This window comes from Nipponia nippon, unplaced genomic scaffold, assembly GCF_047370975.1.
Source record: "Nipponia nippon isolate SJK-2023a ecotype South Korea unplaced genomic scaffold, ASM4737097v1 scaffold_6, whole genome shotgun sequence".
NCBI classification, from domain to species: Eukaryota; Metazoa; Chordata; class Aves; order Pelecaniformes; family Threskiornithidae; genus Nipponia; species Nipponia nippon.
The window spans coordinates 62,060,963-62,082,011 of NW_028262380.1; the positions used below are offsets into that span (position 1 = coordinate 62,060,963).

Below are 21,049 nucleotides of genomic sequence, written 5' to 3' on the forward strand. Positions count from 1 at the left end.
TCCTTTTATTTAGGGAAAGTAACATACGCCATTTTACACCAAGACTAAAGAACAAAGACTGTCCTCTAATGAGGGCAAAATTATCCAAACAATGGCATCACAGAAATTATACTAGCTGTTAAAAAAAAAAAACCAACAATAAACAAACCAGCCACCAGTGTGTTACTACTATAGTACAGTCCTAAAAATCCCCATCTCCATTCAGTTCAAAACGAAGGGCTGTTCAAGGATTCAGTCACCTGCTTAAAAAAATTAAAACCAACAGTGCAGAGAAGAAACCAGCACCAAATAATTAGGAACTGGGTGAGTGAATTTAGTGCTACATATCTGCAATATTGATGGATCCAGACATGTGCTATGCATATATAGCTCGGCCTTTAAGATGCAAAATGCAGTTTGCTCTCGTGTCTTTCTCTGAAGTTCTGTGCAAGTTGTAAAATGAGTTTGCATGACACTGAGGTTCAATTCTGTTTGATTTTATTGGAGTAGATTAGAAACAGTGGGAAGAGAGAGAACAGAACACACCTTGCTTAGCAAGTTACCATACGTATATATACACACACATATACATGTGGGTTTTTATATATATATTTATATATACGCACGATGTTCAGTGTTCTCTAGAGCAAGAGACTTAGCCAACACATTGGGGACTGACCTTCAGAGCACCTACGGTTGGAAACAGGAAGGTTGGGAGAGCCACCAATACCCCAGAGAAAACCTCACACACATTTTGAGCAGCTCTGCACTCCTCACACCATCCCGCAGCTTGTACTACTACCATGCAGCTACACAAAAATCAACTGTAAACCAGCCAGGAAACCAATCCCAGGCGAAAACAGCCCAGCACGAGCTACAAACCCAACATAGATTTTAAAATTAGAGCTTCGTTTCCCAGCCTGGTTCCCCATACAGCCACAGAAACAGATGGCAAAACGAAGAGGTTTGATTTGGGGGTGGAGAGGAAGCAGCCAAAACTTGCATTGGAACATCTGTCCAAACTGCAGCTCTTGGGGACTCAAGAAAGGCAAGTAGAAAAAAAAAATTATTTTTCTTTTTTTAAGTCTTAAGAGACTAGTAGGACCTATGCACACCATATTCATAGGATGTAGTTTCACTAGATAAACCCTTAATTTGTCAGGGACCAGGAGCTTAGGGCTGCAATCTGGGAAGCTCCTTTCCCACCAACAGGCTCAGCATCCCAGGGCACCTACCCGAGGGATGTTTTTCCACACGAGTTGAGGCAGACATGTCTCCCAGCATCTGCCTTTTCAGCATCTTCACAGACTTTTACGTTCAGTCCTTGAAAGAAAAAGGGAGAGTAGAGGTGTAATTGCTCAGGTTCGCAGGCTACTACATATTCTTGGGGAAAAAAGCCATGGAGGTACAAAAGCACATGATGGGAGTCCCACGCTCAACGTACAGGACTGCACAAAAACTAACAGGAGGGATCACTCATATTCCACCACACCTGCATTTATTTTTGTGATAGTTAAGGTACATGCCTTACACCAATTCAACTCTTGCCAGTCCTCCTTTGAGTGAGCCAGAGCTCCTCCTGGGCACAAGCTCTGTGAAGACCAGGGGCCATTTCAATTCCTCCCCACGCACTTCTTGCTGGATCAGCTTTGCTGTGCCAGGTACCAGCTTATCACACAGATTCACATTTTAAATTGGAAATGCTCTGCAAGCCAAGGAGAGTAATTTCCTGGGGTGGGACTCACCTCCTCCATCTTAAGGTATCTGCAATGTAAATGTCTCCATCTGAGTTTGTCACCTTAGGATTCCTTTACAGTCAGTGGAGAGAAATAAGCTTTTTAGGGTGCAATTCATCTGACCTATTTTAAATGTCTACATGAGAAGGAAAGGAATCATGTCTCAGAAGTGCCTGCCTCTTTCCATTAGCTAGAGGGCTAGTTTAAATGATTAGCTTGCATACAGACATCTCTGTTCAGCCAGATAAACTAAACCTACCTCATCCTTCTCCTTTTAAAGAACAAAAACCAAAAAAAACCTAGAAAACCAAAACCCACACAAAAAAAACCCACAAAATCAAAACAAACCACCACAAAAGCCACACATACTAATCCCACAGCAAAAGTGGGGTGCAGAATAAAAGAATAAAATTATAAAAATACCAATTAGCTAAACAAACAAGCCAGAACAATGCCTGCTTCCTGTGCACCACACTTCAGCGCTGCAATAAAAGCTTGCTAATGAGCCTGTCAACCATCCCAGGCTTATCCGCTAGCAGCCTACAGCAGCAACCAGCTGGCCGACCACCAAACGTGCCCCTGTGGATGCTCTCCACAGCGGCAGCATCTCACTCTGCACGGCTCAGCCCAACTCAGTGACCAGGAAGGCACCAGGAGAGCAGGCAGGCTGCTCACTGGGATGCTTTTCTAGATACCTGACCGCTTCAAATAATTCTGTTCAGTTATTTCAGGGAGACGAGAAAAAGGTAAACTTGCAAGGACGCCATACTCATCAAAAAGCAGACAGCAGAAGCTCAAGCAATTTGGAGCCAAGGTTAGTTGCAAGGAAAGCTAAGCATTTGTCAGTATAAAAACATACAGAAGTAGGATCCAAGCATCATCCACTACTTCTGCATAAAGTAATAAATAAAAAAAAGTTTTGTATCTTTGCTCCCTTCATATCCAACATATAATAGGTGCTATTTCTGGAACAACAACTTCTAAGGTGTCTCCAAAATGCATAGGCTTTAGCACATCATGATTTTGGTGAAGTCACTGTACACATGCAACTTCCCACTGGAGTGTTCAAACATCGTTTTCACTCAGTGGCATATACAGAGCTGTCTACAGAGAAAAGACATGAAACGATAAAGGTCAGCATGGGGACTGAAGGAAGTTCAGCAGATGGATCATGTGGCACGAGGGGATTACACCATGCCACACTTGTACAAATGAACTCAATACTTCTACTGCTGGTACCTGCAGGCGATGGCCCTGTTAATCGTATGTAAGTAATAACTTGTAAGTTATTACTTATAGGTAAAATAAAGTGACAAGACGTTGCACTTTCTAAAGAAACTTCAATTTCCCACATATTCTAGCAATATTATGAGTCACCACTAAATTACTTTTCAAATGCGTCTCCAAATTGAACGAAGCAGATATTTGCAAGCCTCTCCAAGCAGATTCACTCTTTACTTTTCCAGGAAAACTCTTATCCAAGCTAACATGCAGGAAAATTCAAGTCGACAACATTCAGCTCTCAATTAGCGGCTATTTTTAATTAGCTACAAACACTATATCCAAAGACTCTATCAGCAGCAACTGGCCTGAATCAACACATAGTTTTTGAGGAAAACAAACAAAGCGAGCCCACACAAGAAAACCTCTGCTGGCCTTCATCCAAGCACGCAAAATAAGGGACATTTCCATATCACTTCAAAGATTTCAGAGCGTTGGCCAAAGCCAAATTAATAACGGAAAGACAGCTTCTTCTCAGTTTAAAAGCGAAAATGCACTCTTCGCTATACACTTATCTGACAAGAGCAGTATAGAGACAAGGACAAGAAAATCATACCAATATGAAAAACGAGGAAATAAATTTTTCATTGGCCTGATATCCCAAAATGTAAAGAAGATGAGAACCGATAGGCAAGGCTGTGAGAAAAGGCAAAAGGGAAGGAAAAAAAAAATATCCCCTCCCTTCTTAAGCTCATTGCAGCTAGAAAATGGAGGCAACCACAAGGCTATCTGCTCATCCTCTTCCATCGGCACATGCCAATATCTTTTTTTCCATGATGTAACATCAGCACCTAGAGCTGAACACCACACCGCAGACATTGCAAGGCAACGTCAAGATATCGCAATGTGATTAATTTGTGGCTCCCAGCAGGTCTTCCCAGATGATGAAGTGTCTTGCCAGCTGCTCAAATCTCAGTACCGAGACCACAGACCTGCATTAAACAAAGCACTGCTCCAGCTATTATTTTATCTCGTCCTTTTGATGAAAGATGTCCTCTTGCTTAATTTAAACAATTGCTCCATGTTACAATAGCATCAGTAGATACACATAGATCATCTTTACATACCCGGGATGTCTGACGTAATGAGTCTGGAAATGGAAGTGGAGAAACTGTAAGAAAATAGACTAGGCGTCCGCCTAGGAAAAGGCTGGGGTAGCCAGGCGTCAGCCCCTGCTTTGCTGGAAAGGCACAAAGGGGTCCTCATTTCTCCCCTCAATCAGCAGAAAATTGGCACAGACACTGGAAAGTTAACATAATTACAGAGCCACCTTTGAACGTTATTACTGCACGCACACAGAAGTTTAACTGCGTGGCTGTGATTAGTCCCTTACTCCCTAACACACCAAAAATTAGGCACGTTAGCCAAAATTAGGCAAAAACAGTAGTAGAAAGTAAGCAACATTGCTAAGTGGAATAATTAGGTTGCACTGCAGCAAGACACCTTGTGCTGCCTCCAGCATGGGCACTATCCCCTTCTCATCATAGGTTTTGTGTAACAAATGACCAGGTGGGTTCCCTCAAGTCCTGATGATGTTGTAAGGAGTCCTACAGTGATGTTGTAAGGAGGAACTTTTCCTTCCTTGTGGCATTTGCACAGCATTAGTTTTTGCTACTGAGACCGTTGGCACATGGGGGAACTTCAGCAGGAACTGCAGCCTCTAAGTCCACACAACTGCACAAACTCCTCAAGTTTTACAAGGGTGACTTCTAGACAGGGAAATGGGACCATAAAATACCTCTTAGTGCAGGAGCAGCACTGCTCCCATGGACCTTTGCCAAGGGCCACCACATCTCTCAGGAAGGGAGACATCAGTGGTGCCTTCACAGCGTGTACCAACCCAACCAGCACACCCAGCATGTGTGGCAATTCTTTTCAATTAAAAACATCGGCTTAGCTTTAGGAGCCACAGAATGCTAGTAAAAAATGTTACCTCCCTGTTTAAACAGCGACCCTAGAAATTCATCTGTGATGGATTTTTCTTCTCATTTTAGAGTCCCATTAAGAGTTTGAAATTACGTGAAATGCTACACCTCTGCAGCATTTACATACAAAAAAAAGAAGAAAAAAAATTACACCAAGTTACCATTCCCAGTTCAGAAACAAATTACCAAACTCAGCTCAGAAACCACTATGTATGGAGATACTTAGACCAAGTTACTTCTGTAGAAGAGTAGATGTCAAGTAGACTTCAGTCCAGTGAATTTTGCATCTTCATTTTCCTGACCGACTTCTAGTTTAAGCAGATCATAATGGGACCATGACTTTTTCTAGCAAGCTGTGCTTTCGTGTCCAAGTTTCATCTGCAGAAAGGACCATTTTTAAATGTTTGGGTTGGTTTTTTTTAAGGCTGGATTATAACCTGGCTTCCATGCAGGTACACAGCTGAGACATGGCCTGTCTGAGCACCTCACTGAGCTCATGCCAGAGCCAAGAACGCCTGTCATCTTTGCACAACTAACAAAGCAGTTATAAACGCAGCTCTCATTGCTCCTGCCCTTCCCTGCTGCCCACCACCATCCCAGAGGGATGATTTCATGTCAGGCAGCTTCAGCACCCTCAGCACCAAACCAGCCCTGGGGACACCATCTAGGATGCTCAAGAGGATCACGTTTGCTGGTATTTGACCCATGGCTCTCGGCTTGCTGTCTCTGCCACAAAGACGACTCGTATCCAGCTGCAGATCTATGGAAGAGCCCCTTAAAATATGCCTGTAAGCTCCATGTTCACAGGCTGTATTCCTCAGTATACCACATACGCAAATCACCTCGCAAGCAGAAATTACCCCTCAAGCTCAGGCAAGCACCATGGCAAAATATGTAGGGCTCCCAGACACATGAATTCCTGTACTTTACACCCAGCCTTGCAAGTCTATGTTTCGCATCTGGTGGGATTAGCTGTGCACCAGAGAAGAAAAATGTCTCTGTAATTAAAAGTTACCAAAAAGTCCTGAGAGCTGTACAGCTTTTAAGAAAAACAATCACATTAACCAAAGAGCAGGGAAGATGAGCAGCTGGGGTATCAAATGCTGGAGGACTCCTAAGCTGGCATCTCAGCATATCATTAAGGCACAGAGCTCACAGCTTCTCCTGACTCCTGTAAGGGAAGATTTTGGTTTTACCTCTAGAAGGAGAAATCACTTAAGCACCACCTAACCTGATGTAAAGACAGCTGCTGTACAATGCAGGGGAGCAGCAGGGCAGATGGGGATTGATCAAAATGCAGTTTTACAGCAGAGGCACTCTGGGACTCTTTTCATTCGAAAGCAAACTTTCTGTATAAAAAGGCCCTTTTGCAGGAGAGGACTACACCACTCAGAAAATTCACATCTCTCATCCTCAGAGATCACCACAGTATATTCTTATAAGGCCACTATTGAAAAAAAAAAAAATTAAAAAAATACATTTTCAGGTATTCACATTCCTTCTCAGCTTCATCTTAGGAAATGCAAGACATGTAATTGTGTATCAACAGCTGAAAATCCTGTGCAGTCCACACATTCAATGAAATCTTATCCCTGTGAGCTGTATGGAAAATTATAATGGAGTCCACTGTTTTGCTGGAAAAACAGATATATACCATTGCATCTCTGATAATGCTTCAAAACTGGAAGCCCCATTTAGGGTATTTGTTCCCTGGTGGAGGGTCCCACGGTAGCTGTGCCATATAAGAAAGCACTGTACTTCCAATGGAAAAAAAAAACAAGGAAAATGAGAATATTTACCTACATTACATTTTTTCTCATCGCTGGACACAATACAAGAGGCAAACACCCTCTGGTGAAGCCTGCCTTCCTTATGCATGGACTAGCCTCCTTCCCTTAGTCTCACTGATTTGATGGGACTATTATAAACCAAAGAACTGCTTAAGGACATCAGCACTGACCCCAAGAGTCAACTACCATGCTTCTCTGGTTTGTTTTTTGAGGATTTTTCTTTGTGGGTTTTGGTTTTTTTTTTATTTCCACAAAATTTAAGCATCTTAAAAGCTCTAGATAAAGGATAAGATTATTGATATGTATGTGCATCACTTGATATGCCAAACAATATGCCAACAGGGAGGTCCTGAAGCATGCAAAGCCTGGCCCAAAAATAACTGTTGGCAGAATCAGAGCCTAATTCTGCAACATATTATAATTTCCCTACATATACATCCTATTCTCACTCCTGTGCTCTTGTGTTATCTTCTCCCCCCGATCACATTGCAACTCCCTACACCAAAAAAAATTTTAAAAAAGCCCAAACCCCAAAACACGTTGCACAGCTATCTCACAGTCACATCTATTATTCAAGAAAGGTCTCATTGAATAAATGTCTGTTCAGAGGCTCTAAACAAATTTCATTTCTGAACACCACTGTCTGCAGCCCAGCGGGCCATTTCACCAAGATAAGATCACACATTTAATCAAACGCTTCAAAAAAGAAATACACACCAAGTTTGCTTAATAACGTCAAATAATAAAAGTGCAGTGCTGGCAGCATACTAATTTTTAGTGCTTTTTCTTCTTCGAGGGTTGTCTCAATAGTGAAGGTCAACCGTACATGGGATTTCTTCTAATTAGGATTTCTGGTAAAGGCTAGACCTGCTTACTCTCACCATTTAGCCATGGTTTTCCCTAAAATGAAGACATCTCTCTTTCATTTTAAATTAAATCATTGCAGTATCCCACCCAAGTGTGACAGACAAAACTGCATAACTCTGCTAACTCAACAGAGAATGTAAATGAAATACAACAAAAAACACATCTTTGTGGTCAACGAGGAACCACCCACACAAATGTCTATGGTATAAAAGGAAAAGTGATTTACAGGAAAAAAAAAAAAAAGTTATTATCTGCTTGGTGTTTGACTACAGCTCCTACTGCAGCCCAGCAGAGACCTATTTGAGTTAGAAATTAGGAGTGGACTTGGCAACCCTAGGTCAACATACACTTTGCCATTTATTTTATTGTAGTAGTATTAGGAGGAAGCAACTCAAAGAAACAGCGTTACGTTACTATTACTGCAAAATACACTATATTACTACAGACCAGACTTCCATGATATTCTTTACTAACTTGCCTATTACTTTGGCTATTATTTTTTATTTATTTATTTATTTGTCAGCTTTACCACAGTGACTACTGCTGGAATAGGCTTTGCCCCCAAATTACATGAACTTGGGAGGAATCCTGGACCCTCGCTGTGCTCAAGCCTGCAGCTTGAAAAGGGGCAAACAAAAGCTGGCATCCTCACCCTTACAGCCTGGCCCATGGGTTATGCTGGTCTGTCCTTTGGTCACACGGGATGAAGGAGCGATCAAGCGTAAAGGCATTGGAGAAGACAACCCCCCATCTGCTGCTCCCAAAGCTGGAGGAGACAAACAGCAAAGCGGCTCTTAGATATATCCCCCACCATATCCCATTCTCCCTGCCGCAAACATCCCCACAGACATTGCAGAGGTCCAGATTCTCCCCTTGAATGGGAAAATTACAGCTTCTTAGTGTAGGCTGGCATAACAAACCACTTGAGTCTACAGGCCAACACCTTTCTACAGGTGCTCAAGTTTTACCCAATGTCTCAGCCCCACTGCAAACACAGAGCTGCTCACGTGGGAATATCCTCATGTGCTCAGTGATGTGTGCCCGTACTTCTCATCAAAACAAGGATACTTGCACACGTATAATTCCCTTGTCACATTTTAGCCTTCCTTTGGAAAACTGGTGATATTATATGGAGAAGCGTTCCCCACTCCCGCAATCGAAATGCATTGCACAGACTTTAGAAAGACTCATTGCAAATTGGTGACCTACTTAAGGAGATCTATAAAGTGCATTACAACTGTAATTGTGGATCGCTTGTCAAAAGGTCACAAGTTATCACTTTATGCAGCATAATCACTATATTTCAAATACCTATCAGGATGAATTTTACACAAGGACACACACATCATTTAGGAGTCGCACCAAATAAAGCAGCAATTGTAATATTACTGTCCTTCTTTAAAAAAAAAAAAGTAAAAGAGAGGAGAAAAAAGACACACAGCCACTCCACACACCTGCATCCATTAAAGATAATCCAAAATGACATTTTCTTGAACAAGCCTGTGCTGTGGGAGTTACAAGTGCAATAGTCACATCATAATTTCCCTTGGAAGGAAGCGGGATATATACGCCACATTTCCAAACGATTAAAGGCCTTGATTGCAATATCCAAAGGAGTAACATTTTAGATCACACACACAGTTCCAACGAGGTCGAGCTGAAGCGCACTGTCCAATATAGCAATCTGTGGCGTGCTGAAAACAAGAACGGCTGTTCTCTGGATACTCTGGATAAGCTTTCTACTACAGGATTATAGACCAGTTTTGTGTACCTCCAGATAGCCTTAACATAAAAAGTCATTTAGGACAGAATCTAAAAGTCTTATGTTACTGTGGAAAAAAAGGAGGGCGGGGAAAAAAAAAACAAAACAAAAGATGCAAAAGAACACACAGACAAAAGTGGCAAATAAGGATCCACATTACATGGCAGATATTTGTGGATACAAAACCTGCAGCATACATCTTGCTGGGGGGGGGCGACCAACAAAAACCTGTCCCTTTTGAAGTGAGTGACGGGAATTTGCACCATTTCGAAACGACGATGTGTCAGTCAGTACTACATGCACACATGCACACACATGCGCAATGGCAGCGTGAAAGAAAAGGAGTTAACATGATCCCTGAAATTCTCCTCAACTTTCTCCAACAGTAAAATCTATTCAAAGAGATGGTTACGATGGGTGCTTTTCTTTTTCCTTTCCCCCAGCAGTCTTTGGAGCAGAGAAAAAGAAAAAAAGAAAGAAAGAAAAAAAAAGAAAAAAGAAAGGAAAAAAAGAAAAGGGGGAAGAAAAGAAAAAAAAGGAGGAAAAAAAAAGAAAAAGAAAAAAAAACAGAGAGCTATTGAAAATCTCCTTACAGGGTCAGCTGTCACTGGAATGCATTTGAGTATTCAGGGTATCCACCCATGCAGAACATCAAAAACTGGGCTTGGGTCCCTCCCCAATTCTCACGGGCTTAAGCCAAGGCTTGGTTTGTGACACGGCGCTGAATAGCAAGGCAGCGCAGTGCCTCTGCAGGGCTTGTAAACAGCAAGACCCGCCGATCAAACAGAACGGGGGTGTTGCTTCTGCTTAACGCTTCCCTTTTCTCCCGCTGTCCTCCAACACAACACACCGGGTATGTATAAAAAAAAAACCAGTCAACAGCTCAGCAGCTCCCGGTGCTCGGCTCTTTTGAGCTAAATTCCCCATCTAACCTAGATCAGCCCAAAGTTAGCTAGAGTACTTATCTCTAACATACCCCTACTCCTCGCTTGACGGAAAACCTTGACATCCCCAAGAAAGCTGCAAACAGCACTTCTGTAACACAGTGACACTGCTCTCCTGCACTCTGAGGGCAGTGAAAAAAATTCTCATTAAGGCAGGCTTGGGATCAGCAACTTCAGAACGGGAACAGGCCGCTACAACAAATAAGCAAGGACCAGCGCCAACTCTGATAAAACACGCAGTTGCTCAGCTTATCTGAAAATGTGTTGTTTTATTTTGATGTTGGACTATGAATCAAGCAACTCAGTTGAAATTTTAAAATTGCAGGCCTGTGCACAAGTATTTTTGTTGTTATTGTCCATCACTGCACCTACAGTTCAAGAACGCAAAGAATAATCAGAAAATCAATAGGGAGAGAAGTTTTTCCAGCAACAGAATTAAAAAAAACTCTATACATCAGCACTGTCATTTCGTAAACAAAACCTATGAATGCGCACACACAGACATACAGATGCAGGTACATTTTTTGGATATAGGCGCAATTCTTAGGTACCTCTTTTTCACTTCCCCAAGTTTGAAAAAAAAAAAAATCAGAACTGTGTCTGTTCCCTAAACTGTGATATTTATAAGTCTATATATGTGTCTGCAGTTAATAAATGGATGCACTAAGACTGCACTAGTCAGAATGTTTTTCTCTCTCTAATTTTAAACAGTGTCTATTCATTCAGCGTCCTCACCTCTGTAATTCTTGGTTCCCGCAGAGTGGGAAAGACACTTACTGTAAAAACTCATATGCATTGTATGCAATGACTGTCACAAGCAAACTACTTCTCGTTGGTATAAAACCACTTAGAGTCTTATCCAAAGGTGCCAGGTTTAGACCAGACCCCTTTTCAGAACAGCACTGTTCAGCGCTGGCACCTTTGCACATGACTTTATAGTAGGGCAATTCATGATTACATTTTAAGCACCACTTCTACAAAAGCACAGAGTCCTATTTCACTTTAACTTTGCATTACTGTAAGAAAACATTCATGTCGATCCTTTGTATTTATGACATTTCGCTGTAAGTTTTAGAAATGCATAGCTCCGTTGTGAAGTTCAAAATCAATGACCTTACCTGGTATAAATCAATGCAACTGCAATCAAGTAAGTAAAGCTATTGCAATTAATAGTAGCAAAGCTATGATCCAACCTACTTAAAACATTGTGCAAAATATTTCAAAGCTGTTCCCTGTCAGGTATCCACTGCAATGAATCGGAGCTGTGCTACAGACTGCTGAAGCATTAGGTTTGTAACCACTGAAATAATTCCTATGTAATTACTCACATGTTGACTAAGGTGCTTTAAAAGAAAATAATAATAAAAAAAAATATGGTAGTGTAAGGCCATACATCAATGGATGCTCTGTAAAAGTTTATTATGATTAGGCATTTAAATGAAATATATAACTTCATATTGCCTAATTAGGACAGCTTCCAAACACTTCTTTGCTTCCTTCAGAATGGTATCTATTTCATGACCCTTGAAACTGAAAGCTGTCAAGTCTCAAATGGACATGTCTCAATTTTAATTTTCGACTGTTTTCATAAGTAGATTTTAGAAGTGTGCACAGACTTCAAGTCTTCACCTGCATACACAGCTTTGTTCAGCCCGAAGTGTCACCTCTGCCAAAGACATTACAACACAATTAGTAGAAACATGATGCTGAAGTGGGGGAACATTTTTGAAAAGATACCACATCTGAAATTCTGGAGCATCTTTTGAGAAGATACCACATCTGAGATTCTTGAGCATCTTCCCTTCACAGGGAAGCCAACAGAAGCGCTCCATTGATTACAGCGGAAACTCCATCGCAGATGCAGCAATACCTCCCTTGGACGGGAGTGGGCCTGAAGTAATAGAGATTAAAAGTTTAAAGAGGGAGGAAAAAAAGAGAAAGAAAAAAAGACAGAAAGAAAAAGGCCATTTAAAAATGGTTTAGTCCTCATTTCTCTCCCAGAGGAAAACAGAGGTTTCAGACAGGCTAGTAAAATCCCACACTGAGCACTGCTTAGTAAGTAAAACAGTGGTCCAGAACACAATTAAAATGAAGTTTTTATTGCCTGAAAAGACTAGCTACCTTGCTATAGCTATAGATGCTTGGTGCAATAACTGATAAACACATCTGCCTTACAGGCAAAATCAGAAGGCTCTCTGAAAAGACTGCTGAAGTAAAAGTTATAGTGTCAAGGTGTCCTTAGAGAAGTCATCTTAAAAATGAACGCTTAGCTTGCACCCAGGAGACACACACGTTTCAGACTGCACACTGTAGATTATCTAGTGAGGAACATAAAGCAAGCATTACACCGCAAACTCGGAGGCTAAAAACAGGCAATGGGATAATGTCTTAGACAGCATCACATCACAGATTTGAGTAGGAGGTGGTTTCCTTGCCATTAAAGTAGCCACGAATTAAAAGTAGATGCTTAAAAGCAAGCTCCTCCTTCTTCTACTTCAGCAGCCTGCTCTGGGAGCTTCCACTGCCTGCAGGCACCAGGATGAAATCAGGGAGTCCTGGAGCATCTCAGCACCTACAAAGACGAGGACACATTCACATATGTCCCAAGCAGGGATTAAAGAGCCTGATATTAAGTGCTGGTGAGGATCATGACAAAGATTTGCCAAGGCAGACCCCAGGAGATGACAGAGTCAGAGGCCAGCATGCTAGACTGCCTCGCCTGGGACAGTCACGTACCTACTAATACCCCAGGGCAGAGTGAACTGTTATAAATGACGCATTTTCTAGCTCTCCATCCTATAGACACCTGAAAGCACTGCCTACAGACATAGCAGAGACTGAAGCATCAATGTACATTCAAAGTTTGGCATCACGGTGCATTTCTAGTATTCACATCCCAGCAGGAGGACATCTACTGAATGAGAAAGGGACCAGCAGGGAAGAACTGGGAGTCCACATGAACTACGGTAAACATCTCTCCAAAACTTCAACACTCACCAAGTGCATCCCACCTCAATAAGCAGCCCATCATCAAAACTGGCAGGAAAACACTTCTTTATTTCACAGGACTGTCCTGGTGTCTCAGTATTGTCCCAAGCAATACATCAATATCGTGATGCCTAGTTCTCAGAGCAGTATGATCATCACTGCTCCAAAATAATAATTCTTGAATTGTTCTTCCAAATCTCTCTTGTGATGTGCAAGAATGCTCTAAGGAGTAAGAAGTTTTGTCAAATCACTCCAATCACAGTCTTGGGCTGTTTCCACAACCACCAAGTAACATAATTTAGAAAAAAAAAAAAAAAAAAAGAAAGAAAATCTATTTAAAGCATAAAAAGCCTCATGCCCATCCTCCATGTTTTAGCTTTTCCCTGATCCATTCTTGCTCCCTGAATTCCATCTCTTCCATCAATCTTCAGCCCATTCGTTATACCGTGTCGCACATTAAACAGTTTCCTAGTCAATCTACGCCAGTCCCAACACTATTAGTATTAAAATCTGTAATAATACATCACCCATTCCCAGGACTACTCCATTTACAAAGACTTCACTCTCCCGTGTGCATCTCATTTACTTGTGTTGACGATGCATACGCTCATGCTCTGAATGTGAAAACCCTGATGGCAGCATCAGGCCGTCCAACTGACGTGCTGCACAAGGCTAAAGGTCATGCATATTCGTCTCCAGTCCTGGCTGATAATTTGGTCCACTTGCCTCTAAATCTTTACTTATTTTTATAATAGCCCTGCGATGCTAGGCAGCATGCAGACACCCAGCTTATCAGCCAGCCGGCTTGATGTGCGTGCCTGCATCTTCACCTACAAACCTGCTTGCGCTTCCCTCCCAGGCAGCAAAGGGCACCGGCTTCGTTTTTGTACGGCGGGCAGGGCAATTTGTTTTTTTGCTGCAGGAGGAAAAAGTCTCTTCTACAAATGCCAGGATAGGCAAGCCAACCACCTCCACCACATCACCCCCAGCAGGGAGGGACATGGTCCCCATGGCATCCCAAGCTGTGGGACCCACAGCCGAGCACTGGCTGCAGCAAACAAAGGAGGGGAATTGGCCCGGCAGGCGCTCAGGCACGAATTTCTTAGGCTGAGACACAAGCTGATCCACCATCTCCAGAGGGCACCGAGAAACCAAAAACCCAGCTCCTACTTTTATCAAACAAAACATCCGAGTGAGGACTTGCTAGCCTTAAACTTCATAAACACTATTAAAATCTCATTGCCCCACAAAGCAGGACTCGGTGTTTTCACTGTCATCAATCTGCACTGCCATTTAGCTTGCTCTGGAGTTAAATGCAAAATTAAACATATCCTCTCCTAACAGCCCCCAAAAGAAAATGGAAAATTCATATTTTATTGAATAATAAAAATCACACAGAACTCATGGGCCAACACTAGCTTTATAAAAACTTCAGTCCTTTTGGGAACAGACGCACCAGAGCTCTGTATCCACCTTACATTTTGCTAGCAGGTAACAAGACAACAGTCACTTTGTAGTAAACGAAGCCTAAATAAAGAAAAAGTACTCATAAGGAGCTGGAACAGGAGCAGCCTCAACCACAACAAGGGGGACTGACTCCTGCCATCTGAAAGCAGTTGTTTTAACCTTTAGAAAAAAATAGGGCTTTATGGTGGAGCCCTAACCTGAACTTTGTCACCCAACATTGGCACGGGTGCGCAGATTTTCTGCCTTCCCGCTCTGCTATTCTTAAGTGATGACTGCAGACTTTTTGACAGCAGCCTCTTTTAACCTGCAACACCTGGTCTACCCCATAAAAAACTCCATGGAAGGATTTTTTCTAATGAATACACAGTAGAAGCCTGTTCATATCGTGAACCCCTGGAAATGATGATAAATGAGCTCTACAAAGCACGCGCTACTACTCAATACCAAGCAGGCAGCATTGGCCGCGCTCTTTAAGAGACAGCATTCCACAACAAAAATGGAATTTATTTATTTTTAACTCCAGGGAAGATTTTTTTTTTTTGGTCAGCTTTGAAAATCTTGATCCAATGCTCTGGAATAATCAGTGCTGTAATACAGAAAGAAACTGCAACTAACAGACTACCTATCTGCCTTATATCAAGACACAGATGGCATTTTCACCCTTTTTTTTTTTGCATCTCAGCCTCCTCCTAAGCAACTAGCTGCCTGGAACCAGGACTGGGAGAGTGGAAATGCTAATACCTCCTAATGAGTGATCCAAACAGGAAAGTAAATACAACAGACAGGGGTTGTTTTGGCTAAAGGGATGAATGCTACAGCGACAAGCAGACAACAATCCATTGCTTTTGCTTTTGGCTGTATACAAGTTGTTTTAACTACCGCAGAGAAGAATCACACACCTATCAAGAAAGAGAGAGAAAGAGAGGCTCCTTTCCTGCTTTGCCATCCCTCCCACAAAACTAAACATCTGCCTGTCTACAGAGGAAAGGGTGGGAAAAAAACAAACCAAATCATCACAGGGCTACGTTGTTCCTATGGACAACTCTGGCCACAAAGCTGCTGATCAAACTCAGCCCTTGAAGGCAATCACCCAAGTACCCAGGGCACATTACTGGGGCACTGTACCTACACCTTCATTAGCCATAAAGGGCACCAGCTCGAGGTAGGCTCTGTAGACTGGGGAACAGGAAAGGGCTGCGCTCTGGCTCATGGCACAGAGCGATCATCAGCCTTACAACCATATTTCCAAGTTAAACAGTCAAAAGATGATTGCAAGGGGAAGGCAACTAAATAATTAAGCAAGCAAATAAACCAAGAGTTCAAAAAAAAAAAAAGGGAGCAGCATAAAAGAAAGCAATTTTTTTCCTCCAGCCATACATACCGGCCCTCTTGCTCAAAAATCCCTCTGGCAAATGCCAGCCCTATACTGTTTGAGCCGGCAAACGCAATCTCACAGGCAGGAGATGGGAAGCTCTGAACATCTCTAACAATGCATCTACCTGGACTGTATGTTTCCCTCTCTGGCTGCAAGGGAAAGAGAAGCTCGTGCCTACCTGTAACCTGGGGCTGCTGGGCTGGATGCAGACCTCTACCCTACCACCCCATACCTATGCACACGCGACCCCTGATGCACAGCCCCTGCCCCCCCCCCAGTTCGGCATCACCCCCACCCGTGCCCCATGCCCACCCTCTGCCTCCCGCTATCCAGGAAAGCAATTGCTTCTCGAGACACCCAATTAAATAGAAATGTAGATGCACGAAGAGGTGGGCATGAGGACGGGGGGGGATACATGAAACTCACAAATTTCTCAGTGTAACACCAGCAAACCCACCGGTCCAACGTGGTACCTTTCACAGAAAAACAGAAGGGAGAGCAAGAACAAAACCTACCAGGTCTCCTCCATCTACCCGCCACCTTCGCCAACCTAGCTGTCCATGGCCAAACCCGGCTGGAGCCTGCAAGGCATTTCCCAACTAGCAGCACACCCCTTGTCCGCACTGTCCCCCCCGAGCATGCAGACCCAGAGAGACGCTCCCCCGTTACCTGGAGGATCCAGCCCCCCTGAGGGCAAACTATCCTTATTACGGAATAATTCAATCCAAGCGTGCACCCAGGGCAGCTGGCACCCTTCAGCCCAACAGAACCAGACTAGGGTGCAACTGACGGCCAAGCAAGGGCTGGTGAGCATCCATCCGTTGGGTAGTTAGTTACCTTTAGTCACCTCCGGCTCCTGAGATGCAAGTCCCCATCAGTTCCTCAACAACCTGCAGCAGGGAGCTGCTGCCACAATCCAGCCATTAAAACCAGGGGTGGGGGTAGGAAGCAGACCTGGCCACAGTACCAAAGCCCCCAGCCAGGAGGAAAAAGGTGGCGATGAGAAGCAGCAAATGTCCCTCAATGAAGGAAAAATTAAAAAAAAAAAAAAAAGGAAAAAACATATGAAGAAAAAGTCTCTCCTTTTCTGCCGTGTTCTTCTGCTACACAGGCTCCCTCCCGGAGGACGGAGGGTGTGTGGGGATGGGGGAGGCGATCGATCCTTCCTCTTCCCCGTCGTCGCCGACCCCTCTGGACCAAAGCCCCGCTCCGAATTACCTCCTCCAGGTGGGCAACTTCAGAGCAAGGTGACGTCTCCGGAGCCGGCACCACCGGCCAGGCGATTCGTATGCGGCAGAGTCATTGCCTGTGCTGCTGCTGCTGCTACCGCTGCTGCTGGGGAAGAACAGCCACTGCCGAAGAGACCACCAAAAAAAAAAAAAAAAAGAAAAGGGAGAGAAATCTTCCACCATCCCCCTTTTTCTCTTCCCCCTCCAGCACCAGCCGCTCTTTGCATCCGCTCCCCTGCCCGCGGCCCCTCGCTCCGCCGGGGCTGGGGGACACAAAGGCGCCCGCGCAGCGGGAGGCGGGTGGTCCTCAGCCCCCCAGGCTCCGCCGGCACCCCGGATCCTTCCTCCTCCTCCTCCTCCCGCTGCGGAGACCGCCAGCCTCGGCGCGGCTCGGCGCGGGCGGGCGGGGGGGGCGGCTCCGCGGGCGCGGAGGGGGGGCGGCTCCGCGGCCGCGCCCCGCGCGGTGCCTAGCGGGCGCGGGGGGGCCCCATGGCCGCGAGCGGGCGGCCCCGCCGGCACGGCTCGGCTCGGCGCGGCTCGGCACAGCGCACACACACACGCACCGCACACGCACGCACACGGGGAGGGGGCGGAGGCGCTCCGGGGCGGCGGGACCCGCAGGGTCGGACCCGCAGGGCCGGACCGGGAGCGGGGAGTGGGGCCCGGGGAGGAGGAGGCGGCGGCGGCGGCGGGCGGCGCGGCGCTGCTGCCCTGCCCGGCGGCGGCCGCACGGAGCCGGGCGGGCGGCGAGCCGAGGGGCGGGGGAGCGGCGAGGGCCCGGATCTGGGTTGCGCGGACGCGGGCTCCACCTAGCAGCCGTCCGGCACCGCACCGCACCGCATCGCATCGCACCGCCCAGGCCAGCCCAGGCCAGGCCAGGCCAGCGCCGCCGGGGGCTGCCGCCGCGCCGCGCCGTCCCCTGGGCCCGCGCTGCCCTGTAGCCGCCCCCTTCCCTCGGGCCCTCTGCAACCCCTGCGCCCACCCCCGCCACGACCTGTCCCGGAGCCCCATCCCGAAACGATCCCCCACCGCCCGATTGGCCGCTCTGCCCTTTGCTCCCCTGCCAGGCAGCCAATCGCAGCCTGCCTGTCAGGCACGGAACCATTCCACACTGGATTCCCTACCTTCTGATTGGCTGCTCAGCCTGGTGTCCCCGGCAGAGCAGCGAATCGCAGACTGCCTTTCCAGCACGGAACCATGCTCTGCTGGTTTCCCCACCTCCCAATTGGCTGCTCTGCCTATTGCTCCCCTCCCAGAAAGCCAATCGCAGCCTTTCTGTCCGGCACAGAACCATTCCCCACCGGATTCCCCACCTCCCAATTTGCTGCTCAGCCTGTTGTCCCCAGCCAAGCAGCCAGTCACAGCCTGCTGGTCACAGACCCACACGCTGCTGCCCAGTCCAGGGACGGGGCTCAGGGCAGCCCCACAGCAGCCTGGGGCCAGGGGAACACACCCCGTCCCTGGGCCCCCCAGAGGTGGGAAACATGAATCCCCTGATCTCCAGAGAGCCAAGGACATCCGGGACATGGGACAAGAAGTCTACCTTTGTTTTAACATTTGTAATCTTAAATGCTTACAAGGGACCTCTGGAAATAATGGCGCTTGGCTGGAGCATAGAATCATAGAATCATTTAGGTTGGAAAAAACCTTTAAGATCAGCAAGTCCAACCGTTAACCTAGCACTGCCAAGTCCACCACTAAACCATGTCCCTAGGCACCACATCTACACGTCTTTTAAATACCTCCAGGGATGGAGACTCAACCACTTCCCTGGGCAGCCTCTTCCAGTGCCTGACTGCCCTTTCGGTGAAGAAGTTTTTTCTAATATCCAACCTAAACCTCCCCTGGCGCAGCTTGAGGCCGTTTCCTCTCGTCCTATCACTTGTTACCTGGGAGAAGAGACCGACCCCCACCTGGCTACAACCTCCTTTCAGGCAGTTGTAGAGAGCAATAAGGTCTGCCCTCAGCCTCCTCTTCTCCAGACTAAACAACCCCAGCTCCCTCAGCCGCTCCTCACAGGGCTTGTGCTCTAGACCCTTCACCAACTTCATTGCCCTTCTTTGGACACGCTCCAGCATGATAAATACTTTTCTCCTGGACCACATTCTCCATTTGCTTTTAGTTTTAGAGGGGACCCAAACAAATCAAACTCTTTTAACAAAAAAAAAAAAAGAAGAAAAAAAATGCAGTTTCCCAGTTGCCTGAGTTCTGACACATGCAACATGCCACACTTTATCCCAGTGACCAGACCTATTTGGGGAGGCGCTGCTGCACTCCCAGCTTTGAACATAAAAAAACTGTAGTCAAAAGAGCTGGAAGGGCCTGAATTAGGCCACCCAGTCCACCCCAACAGAAGACCCACTCCATTTATTATCCTGCCCAGCTGTTTCTTTAACCAGCTCTTTAGGATCTCCGATGACGGAGACCTTGCAAGACCGTCCTTTTCAGTGGGATAAAGGAATTAATTAATCTTGTTTATTAACTTGGGCTGTGAGTCAGGAAGAAGCTTACACGTGTTCCTAGCTGCATCGCTAGTTCGACAGGCACAGAAATGTGTATTTTGGGTTAAGAATTGCTATTCTGGATGCCTTGATGTGCTGTGGAAAATTAAGACAGATAAGCATAAATGCTGTTTTCCCAATAATAAAATCAGGGCCCATCTCACTGACACTGCAAAAATAAAGGAAGAATGTTGACTGTGGTGAAATTCAGGCAGGGCGGAAATCTAAAAGTTGTAACAGATCTGCCTCAACTGTTTCTGTTTCCAGTAGACCTCTGCAAAGTCATGTTAGAGAACACCTGGCCTTTCCCACAAGGCTGCAAAACATGCCCAGAAGTCCGAGTGAATGATGCACAGCCTTCTACAAATGTTTACTTTAAGAAAAAGTAGATTTTAAAGCAATTAAAAAGCCATTGTGTTTCGGGCCTCGGATTTGGCTCACCAAAATCATTCTCCCTAGTGGGAAAAGCCCTCAGAGTATCTACTGTTCCATCCTTGACAAAGTCCTTTTCTGGAACACACCTTCTTCCAGGGGCAACATGGAGAAAAAAAAAAACCACCGATACCCCCAAATCTTGAATACTGCCTCTGCTGGGATGCTCAGAGAGATGAGATTCTCCAAGATATGATTACCTCTCTGATGATATTCACCACACATGCTCTGGGAACGAAACAAAGCCCTACAAGTTGAAATTAGATTTGCTATATATCTTTAAGTTCTGTTTTAATGCAGAGGTGAGAATGAAATCAATGTTTAGTCAGTGAGTGGAAAAAAGACAAAGTACCACTAGGCTTAAAGTGTGGGTTTTTTTTTTTCTTTCATAGCATTACACATAACGAAGATGGAAAAAACCCAATGAATTGTGGGTGGAGGCAAGGAAGAGCTTTGGAAGGCCACCAGCCTGTCACGCTATCATTGCTCATTAAAATAGTGTCTCGGGCTTAATGCTGCGAGCCAGCCCAGGAAAACTTAGAGACAGGAAAGTTGCATTAGGTTGTGCAGTTGTGGTCTCCAGAGGCAACAGCAAGGTTATTCCCTAAAGGATATTTTCCCAGTACTTTGTCCAGCAAAACTTGAAAGATGTCCAAGGATGAGGTCTCCACCAATTTGTGATTACTCCCCAGTCTTATATATCTTGCCATTTGGAAGATTTTCCTGCTGTTCAGCCTACATTTTTCTGTTTCTTAATTTCATACTATTACTTG

General features: G+C 45.2%; 1 protein-coding gene across 3 annotated transcripts in view; it reads right to left on the reverse strand.

Annotated features, from left to right (window-relative positions):
• Positions 1 to 18,534, reverse strand: part of ADGRL3 (adhesion G protein-coupled receptor L3) — a 513,913-nt gene extending 495,379 nt beyond the window's left edge. For 2 of the 3 annotated variants that reach the window (XM_087736051.1, XM_087736049.1), the window contains exons 1-2: positions 17,922 to 18,030; positions 16,784 to 17,466 (exon numbers count right to left, since the gene is read on the reverse strand). The gene's annotated coding sequence lies outside the window, so the exon portion shown is untranslated. Of the gene's footprint in view, positions 1 to 16,783; positions 17,467 to 17,921; positions 18,031 to 18,467 lie in introns of those variants that run through there. The other variant, XM_087736050.1, reaches the window with a different exon arrangement.
• Positions 18,535 to 21,049: the final 2,515 nt, after the last annotated feature.